The following is a 10,107-nucleotide window of genomic DNA, read 5'->3' on the forward strand; positions in this document are numbered from 1 at the left end:
GTGGATATGATAAAAATAAAAAAGGGAACAGAAATACTTTGAACACACCTGCAATTAATATAACTTATGACGTGAATGCTTTAAGGCCTGTAGCATCACGTGAAGATTGAACTTAGGTGAGATCAAATGAATAATGCTTATTGAACATTGAATTAAAACAACAAAATGAACATTATCATAGCCCAAAAAAAAAAATTTGTTAGTCCGAAAATTAACTATTTATCAAAGACGGATACAATGACGGGGAGTGCAATCAACTAGCAGACCATTTCATCTACAGTTTAGACCAACAAGGACCTACAGACAGCATCTACCAAAAAAGGGTTGATCAAGCCATTCAAAGTTGACAGCAAGAGGTAACAAATGCAAAGAAATTACCATAATCCATCCATGAAAATACTAAAGTTATGTGTCTCAATCACAGCGGCAAAAAACAGCATACAAAACCACAAAATGCCTACATTAAATAGATGTTCGGGCATTCCACAAACGTGGTGCGTGCAACAACATATTAAAGCAGGTGGACAACCAATTGCATCACCGAGACTACCGGACCCAAAAAAAGTTTGCTCAAAATTTGATGACCATCAATTACGTGCCACCAAACGGAAAAAGCAATGGCAGCCAACCGAAACAACCACCAGCATAAATTCATGTACAACAACCAAGCAGGACGAGAGATATAGAAGCAATAAAATAATCCAAACTCTTTCTATGAAGAACTAGAGAACTAGTCCTAGCATTTAACGAAATAAGCATCCGAAGAAATCCTATATAGCAACCTTTTAAGCCCAATGGTTTTGAATTTCCCGTGGATTTAGAATGTCAGAGATCATTTCACATGCCAGAACGTCAACAATTGAAAAGAGGGAGAGAGAGCACAATGAAACAATATAGAACATAACCTCCAGAACCAATTGAATCACCAAGGCTAATGGAACCAAAAAAAAGTTTGCTCAAAATTTGATGACCATCGTTCACATGTCATCAAATGGAGCAAGCAATGGTAGCGAACTAAGACAACAACCAGCACAAATCTATGTACAACAACCAAGCAAGATGAGAGATATAGAAGCAATAAAATAATCCAAACTCCTTATATGAAGAACCAGATAAATAGTCTTAGCATCTGACGAAATAAGCCTCCAAAGAAATTCTATATAGCAACCTATTAAGCTCAATGGTTTAGGATTTCCCATGGATTTTGTTTGATTCTGGCCATGCACATTTCTTTATTTCAGTTAGTTTTTCTAGAGAATTACACTGCATACCTAAGAATAGAGGTATGATTAATTTCGAGGATGAAATTTATTTAAGAGGGAAAGAATGTAACATCCGGGCCTGATACTAACTGGGCCCAATACTTCTGAGGCCCAGTTTAAGGGTATTTGGGCTCGGTCGTTAATGGGGCCGTATTGGGCCCATGGATGGCAGCCCTCACCTCATGCCTGAGGACTGAAGTGACGGGCCCCAGCTGGCCAATAGGGGGGAAGACCAGCTGTTGGGCCCTCATCCATGCAAAATGGGAGTCTGCCACCTCACCCAGGTTGAAAGGACAAGCCCAGCTGGCCTGAGGGAAAGGGCATCTGTAGGCTTCCGGAGCAAGGAGGAAGGAGAGGGTGCCGCCTCTCCAAGGGTCACCTCCTAAGCAGAGTTTATTTAAACTCTCAGTTTCTTAACTTAGGAGTTACTATACCCTTTTATTCCTTAGCCCTCTCGAGTACTGTACCAGAGAAGCCGAACCCTAGAGCCGAAGGTTGATGGAGCTGAACCTCTGAAGCCCTAGGAGAGGAAGGAGGGATTTCTTGAAGGGTGTACTGCTCGGCTGTAGCCAACCCGGAGCAAGGTATGACCTGATTTACTTAAATGGGTTTAAACAAAATAAAAAGAGGGAAAGTTCCTCTGTGGAATGTTTCTCCCCTCTGTTTCAACAGTAAAACAGAGGAAAAAAGACTCTGGCACAGAGATGGAAGAAGAAATACCCTGTACTACCTTATATGGTACACAGCAAATATTTTAAATATATGACAGTTTGACAAGTCTGACTACCCTGTTACCCATGTATGAGGCTTCGTGCTATTGTGGGCGGTAGTCGGCAATAGCACGGCCATATCACGGATCCGGGTCCGGGGCGTGACATATGTCACTTCAGTTGTGGATATGATAAAAATAAAAAAGGGAACGGAAATACTTTGAACACAACTGCAATTAATATAACTTATGACGTGAATGCTTTAAGGCCTGTAGCATCACGTGAAGATTGAACTTAGGTGAGATCAAATGAATAATGCTTATCGAAAATGAATTAAAACAACAAAATGCACATTATCATAGCCCCAAAAAAAAAATTTGTTGGTCCGAAAATTAACTATTTATCAAAGACAAATACAATGACAGAGAGTGCAATCAACTAGCAGACCATTTCATCCACAGTTTAGACCAACAGGGACCTACAGACAGCATCTACCAAAAAAGGGTTGATCATATCATTCAAAGTTGACAGCAAGAGGTAACAAATGCAAAGAAATTACCATAATCCATCCATGAAAATACTAAAGTTATATTGTCTCAGTCACAGCGGCAAAAAACAGCATACAGAACCACATAATGCCAACATTAAATAGATGTTTGGGCATTCCACAAATGTGGTGCGTGCAACAACATATTAAAGCAGGTGGACAACCAATTGCATCACCAAGACTACCGGACCCAAAAAAAGTTTGCTCAAAATTTGATGACCATCAATTACGTGTCATCAAACGGAGCAAGCAATGGCAGCCAACCGAAACAACAACCAGCATAAATTTATGTACAACAACCAAGCAGGACGAGAGATATAGAAGCAATAAAATATCCAAACTCTTTCTATGCAGAACTAGAGAACTAGTCATAGCATTTAACGAAATAAGCATCCAAAGAAATCCTATATAGCAACCTTTTAAGCTCAATGGTTTAGAATTTTCCATGGATTTAGAATGTCAGAGATCATTTCACATGCCAGAACGTCAACAATTGAAAAAAGGGAGAGAAAGCACATCGAAACAATATAGAACATAACCTCCAGAACCAAATTAGATGGAGTCCCACCAACAACCAAGAATACCAAATCTAGATTGAACAAACACCGATCAAAATATTATCTCACTATTATTCAAGTCCAGAGAGAACTTAAAGCAAAGTTGACAAAATAAAATATCTGAACCAAGTTCAAAACTTTTGAAGATATACTGAAGAAAAGGGAGGGAGAGAGACTTTGACCAAGATCTCCCCACTTCCTACACTCTCCACCTAAATCTACTTTAAAATCTCTCGGAAACAACCGTAAAAAGAATATTGAAAACAAAAATCCCAGCAATTTGAAAGCAGGGAAGGGGAAGATGGAGAGGGGGGCTCTGATTCACCGATTGATCTGCAGCTAATAAATCAAAATGGCTGCAAATAGTTGCCTGCAAGATTGCCTTGCCGTCAAGAGAATAACTGCTTTCCTCTCAATTGTAGCGAAACCCTCGAGCAAGAATCATCATAGCCTCCTTGTAAAGAACCCAAAAGCAGCGCCGCTCTCCCAATTTGGGAAACAAAGAAGAATAAGAAAAGCAAAAGAGAAGGCACATAAACAAAGAGAAAAAGATAACAAGAAGCACAACATCGCGACCATTATCCACCCGAGAGACCAAGAACAAGTAGGAGGAGAAGAAATAGAATACCAGCAAATCTTGAGAAAGAGAACTAGAAGCCGACCTAGGAAAAAGATCCCACAATGTCTTCTTCTCCTCCCCCCTTCTAACCATGGCCGCTGCTCGGATGTCTGCGAAACAGCAGACATTCAAAAGCTGCTCGCTCTACCGCTATCGAAGACGACATAACCGCCAGCACCAAACTATTTCATCCACAGCTTAAGAGTTTAGACCAACAGTGACCAACAAACATTATCCACCTTGAAAGGCTTGATCATATCATGACAGGAAGAGGCGACAAAAGCACAGAAATTACTATAATACATCCATGAAAATACTAAAGTTTTATGTGTGTCTCAGTCACAGTGGCAAAAACAGCATACAGAACCACATAATGCCGACTTTAAATTGATGTTCAGGCATTCCACAAATGTGGTGCTTGCGACAACAAATTAAAGCAGGTGGACAACCAATTGCATCACCAAGACTAACGGACCTAAAAGAAGTTTGCTCAAAATTTGATTAACATCATTCACATGTCATCAAATGGAGCATGCAATGGCAGCCAACCAAAACAACAACCAGCACAAATTTATCTACAACAACCAAGCAGGATGAGAGAAATAGAAGCAATAAAATAATCCAAACTCTTTATATGAAGAACCATAGAACTAGTCTTAGCATCTAGCTAAATAAGCCTCCGAAGAAATCCTATATAGCAACCATTTAAGCTCAATGGTTTAGGATTTCCTATGGATTTAGCATGTCAGAGATCATTTCACATGCTATAACATTAACAATTGAAAAGAGGGAGAGATGGCACATCGAAACAATATAAACATAACCTCCAGAACCAAATTAGACAGAATCTCACCAACAACCAAGAATACCAAATCCAGATTGAACAAATAGCGATCAAAATATTCTCTCTCCATCAAAACCCTCATCCAAGAATCATCACAGCCTCTTTGTATAGAACCCAAAAGCAATGCCGCTCTCCCAGTTTGCGAAACAAAGAAGAAGAAAAGCAAAAGAGAAGAAACATAAACAAACAAAGAGAACAAGATAACAAGAAGCACAGCATCACGGCCATTACCGAAAGCGATCCTATGATGCTAGTAGTGATAGCATGTTGAAATTTAGAATTTTTCAAAAATAATGGCTGTACCTGTTGGGGTTGCCTACGTACCCCCTTCACAAGGGAGATCAAGCCATACGTAGTTCTTTTAATTTTAAAATTCACAGCGAAAAAATCGAATTAGACATTTTAATTCAGATATGCATAAGAAATCAAATTTCAAAGTACCACTACAAGTATACATGATCAATATGTCGGGATTGTTTAAACGATTAAGCTAAAATCATTGCACGATTAATTTCAAATCTGAAATGAGATTATTAATTAAGTTCTAAACTCAACTAATCTAACACCCAACTAATCTTCGAATGCCCATCGAATAGGCTCGGAAGATTACTCTGTGAAGAGCCCCAAAAGAGGTTTAACCCTCGGGGATTGAAACCTATAAGATATATCTTTGGACCTAGATTTATACGGATTATACCTTTATGAAATCTGAAAGTAACGGATCTGATGCTCGAGCTTCGTAGCCACACACTCGTCTGGCCTCTACAAGTAATCCACACGAAGCTCCTGGAGTGATCCAATCCCGCGAAAGTGCTAGCTTGCGCAGGATCTTCCTTTGCTGAATTTTGATCTTTCCAACGCTATCAACTTTTGGTTCGCCTTCTTGGAAGAACTTGGAGGAATGGTTAGTAGGGATTGAAGAGGACTTAGATCTGATCTAAAGGCTCTTATCTGGGATCCCTATCAGCTATGACGAGATGGACTCAGAGGAAGATGAAAATGGGCGAGATGGAAGGCTGAATTTCATTCACAAAATTTCATTTCTTTTTTAGCCACAATTGGAACTCTTCTTTTAAAGGCGCGCCATCTGATCATTTGAATTCGAAATTCAAATGGACATTTGGTATCTTGTTGGCGCATGAAGGTGTTGGTTGTAACAAGATAGTTCTTATCTTGTTTGAATTCAAAATTCAAACAATAGATGGTTCATGCAGGTGAGATAGGATCGAAATAGATGGTGCTGATATTCCATCATCATCTAACCATTCTCCCACGTCTCACGATCCAAATCCCTTCACTTTTCATTGAAAATCCACGTCCAGATCGAATCCCCCGAATTCAGCCCGTCCACGAGTTTCAGGATTTTCAGAAGGAGTCGACCTTCTCGATCTCGAGTCGACTCCTTCCCCTTCGAGTCGACTCCAAAGTCGACCCGAGTCGACCCCATAGCTTCGCAGGTCAACCCTGGCTGAGACGACAGAGAACTCCTGATACCCCCAACGAGTCGACCCTTTCAGAGCTCGAGTCGACCCCAACTTGCTTCGAATCGACCCCAAGAAAACTCGAGTCGACCCCACCTGGAAAAACAGAAGTCGTTCTTTGGATTGTCTGAGAGAGTCGACCCCAACCCAACTCCAGTCGACCCCTCTTTACTTCGAGTCGACCCCACCTGGGAAGAATTCGTTCTTTGGATTCTCTGAGAGAGAGTCGACCCCAGCCAAGCTTGAGTCGACCCCAGCCCAGCTCGAGTCGACCCCTCTTTACTTCGAGTCGACCCTTGCGCCACTAATCCAATTAGGTCAAAACCAAAATTAAATCCAATTCAATTTGGCTCATCCTTAGTCCGTTTACTCAATCAAATTGAGTTTATTAGTAATCTAATTACTAATTAATCCTCCAATAATTACTTTAATTATTTTATAGGATAATTTGCCAATCGAATTGACCAAATTATTCCTAAATGATTCTCAATCATCCATCAGCTATCTTGATCAATCAGAAAACTTCTATACGTGTGACCTCATTGGTTCGAACCTAAGCCAGTAGTACAGGAACGACTTCTTGCACTAATCGATGCGACCATCTAGCAATGGTATCCGACGTCCGGATAGGCCGAATATATGCGAAGCAAATATTCTGAAACCCTAGACTATGGTTACTGTATAATTCATCTCTTTGACTCCTAATGCTAGGATGACCTCAGAGTTCTGTCAACTCTCTAATCAGTACATCCACTATGTGATCAACTTTAGAAATCCTGTGACTCATCACAAGGATTGCCCTGGCCAAGATTTTGCTAAATTGAACACAGCATTATCTCCTATTTTCAGGAGGGGTCAATTCCATCTTGACTCACGCACTGATTTCGCAAGTACTTGACTGCACCCAATAACCTTCCGTTTCAGAATTAGAAATTCTGCTAGTTCGGTACCAAAGTACAGTAAGTTGCTTGCTAATCACTGTGGTGATCTTAGGTCTGAGGGATATTTACACCCATATCCACTCGGAACATCTCTTGACAGTAGAGCGTTCCGGAATTGGTCACGTTCAGTGAAATGTACTCCACTTCACCTGTGTGACATATCAGTATCTCCACACTCCTTGGTTAAGAGGACAACCAACGTATATGTCTCATAACGACCTAATCTCGACAATGTTGTTGTCCTATTAACAGCATATCATTTGGTCGCAAAAAGGTTTAAGAACATAAATCCTTCTTTATCATAAAATAAGTCTTAAGAACATCATATAAGAGATCATTTGAAGATGTACAATGAAATAATGAATAATGCCAAATAACACTTTATTAATTTATCAATCAATTCCCAACAATGAATATAAGAGATCAACACGCTGACGATTGACACGTAGGATACAACTCCCAACAATTACCCCCCCGGGAGACCAACAACAAGTTGAAGGAGAAGAAGAAAGAGAAGACCAACAAATCGTGAGCAAAAGAACTAGAAGCCGACCTGGGGAAAAGATCCCACAGTGTCTCTTATTCTCCTCCCCCCATCGAACGATTGTTGCTGCTCAATTGTCTGCGGAACAGCAGACCTTCCGGAGCTGCTCGCTCAATCGCTGCTGAAGAGAACATAATCTCCAGCACCAAACTATTTCAACCACAGTCTAGACCAACAGTGACCTACAAACAACATCCACCATGAAAGGCCTGACCATATCATTCAAAGTTGACAGCAAAAAGCAACAAAAGCATAGAAATTACTATAATCGATCCATGAAAACACTAAAGTTATATGTGTGCCCCAGTCACAAAGGCAAAAAATAGCATACAGAACCACTTATTGAACACGTCAAGATTGAACATAGGTGAGATCAACTGAATAATGCTTATTGAACATTGAATTAAAACAACAAAATGCACATTACCATAGCCCAAAAAAATAAAATTGTTGGTTCAAAAATTAACTATTTATCAACGCCAGATACGATGACTAGAAGTGCAATCAACTAGCAGAACATTTCATCCACAGTTCAAACCAACAGTGACCTACAAACAGCATCTACCAAGAAAGGGTCGATCATATCATTCAAAGTTTATAGCAACAGGTAACAAACGCGCAGAAATTACTATAATACATCCACGAAAACACTAAAGTTATATGTGTCTCAGTCACAATGGCAAAAAACAGCATACAGAACCACATAATGCCAACATTAAATAGATGCGGGGGCATTCCACAAACGTGGTGCGGGCAACAACAAATTAAAGCGGGTGGACAACCAATTGCATCACCAAGACTAACAGACCCAAAAAAAGTTTGCCCAGAACTTGATGACCATCATTCACATGTCATCAAATGGAGCAAGCAATGGCAGCCAACCGAAACAACAACCAGCACAAATTTATGCACAACAACCAAGTAGGATGAGAGATATAGAAGCAATAAATTAATCCAAACTCTTTATATGAAGAACCAGAGAACTAGTCTTAGCATTTAACGAAATAAGCCTCCGGAGAAATCCTAAATAGCAACCTTTTAAGCTTAATGGTTTAGGATTTCCCATGAATTTAGCATGTCAGAGATCATTTCACAAGCCAGAACATTAACAATTGAAAAGAGGTAGAGAGAGCACATCGAAACAATATAGAACATAACCACCAGAACCAAATTAAACGGAGTCCCACAAACAGCCAAGAATGCCAAATCCAAGATTGCCTCGTCGTCAAGAAAATAGCCGCTTTCCTTTCATAGCAAAACCCGGGTCCAAGAATCATCACAACCTTCTGGAGAAAATGGCCTTAACATATAAATTCAAAAGCTGTCAATAAAAGAATAAAGTGCAATATTTAATGAACAAATCAACCAACAGAAGAGTAGGAAAAGAAATGGTATACAGAGTTGAGTAGGAGGAAAGGCATTTAGCGATCCAAAAATCTTGTCCAGTCTCCAATAGGCTGCAGCAGTAGCCTGCAGAACAATGGACCTTCCAACTTGCAAAGCATAAAATTTTTATATTTTATTTCCGCCCTTTCCAATTTGATTAGCAAATAATACTACGAAATAGCTAGGAAGAAAAAGGGGCAAATAAATAGCTATGAAGAAAAAGGGGCAAATAAATAGAAGTGAATCTTATAAAAAACAAATTCGGAATAATTCTAGTAGTCAAACAATAGTAATAAGTTTATAAGGAAAGAGTATTTCATGAACAGTTGTAGTGGAAAATCAAATTCAAACTATTGTATAGAAATTCCTGCAGCAGCAACCGATAGACCACCACATAGCAATAGAGTATGATCCAGGCCTCTGAAGCATAAAAGTTTACAAGTGAATCAAATTACCACCAGATATACAGAGATAAGTAGCAAGATCAGGAAAAATAAAAGTAGACAAAGGACCAGAATAAATAATTGATTGATTGGATAACTGTTACCAAGACTAAGGACATCATCATGGGAAAGTCCAAAGAGATTACCCTAGTTAATACCAACTCTAGAGAAATTTCTACCTCGGCTTCTGCAACTCCTACTGATAGTCATTTCCATCGGACTAAGTATTGCACACGGTTACCCTTTTTCCTGTCCACCTTGATTTCAGAAACCTTCTTGGTGCAATGAACTCGTACGGCCACTGGAGCTCCCGCTTTGAGCCCGAGAAGGGTCGGTTGTGTCCTCTTTGAACGGTTTTAATAGGGACACGTGGAACACCGAGTGCACTTTCAGCTTGGAAGGCAGCGATAATCGGTACGCTGTCTCTCCAATTCGATGTGTGATGATGAAGGAACCTTCATACCTTCTCACGAGTGCTTTGTGGTAGCCCGCCTTCAATTTCATGTGATGGTAAAGCTTCACCAATACCCGATTACCAACCTGAAACTCAGCTTCCCGCCGTTTTATGTCAGCCCGCTTTCATCCATTTGGTCGCCTTCAACAAGAAGACTGGAACCAAATCTATATCCTCCTCAGATCCCTCACGAACCTGTAGGCGGTCAGACTACGTCCCATGTAGTCCGCTGCGAAACTTTTCGGAGTGTCTGGTTGCAAACCTATAATCACCTCAAACGGTGATTTACCTGTCGACTCCGATCGCTGTAAGTTGTAGC

General features: G+C 40.2%; 2 long non-coding RNA genes across 2 annotated transcripts; one reads left to right on the forward strand and one right to left on the reverse strand.

Moving 5' to 3' along the window:
* The first annotated feature begins 65 nt into the window (after positions 1 to 65).
* Positions 66 to 8,825, forward strand: LOC120108142. The gene is made up of 2 exons (XR_005509628.1): positions 66 to 116; positions 7,873 to 8,825. It is a non-coding gene; the product is annotated as an uncharacterized LOC120108142 (long non-coding RNA).
* Positions 8,527 to 9,884, reverse strand: LOC120108141. The gene is made up of 2 exons (XR_005509627.1): positions 8,903 to 9,884; positions 8,527 to 8,805 (listed from the first exon to the last, which is right to left on the reverse strand). It is a non-coding gene; the product is annotated as an uncharacterized LOC120108141 (long non-coding RNA).
* Positions 9,885 to 10,107: the final 223 nt, after the last annotated feature.

This window comes from Phoenix dactylifera, unplaced genomic scaffold (assembly GCF_009389715.1).
Source record: "Phoenix dactylifera cultivar Barhee BC4 unplaced genomic scaffold, palm_55x_up_171113_PBpolish2nd_filt_p 001196F, whole genome shotgun sequence".
Lineage (NCBI taxonomy): Eukaryota > Viridiplantae > Streptophyta > Magnoliopsida > Arecales > Arecaceae > Phoenix > Phoenix dactylifera.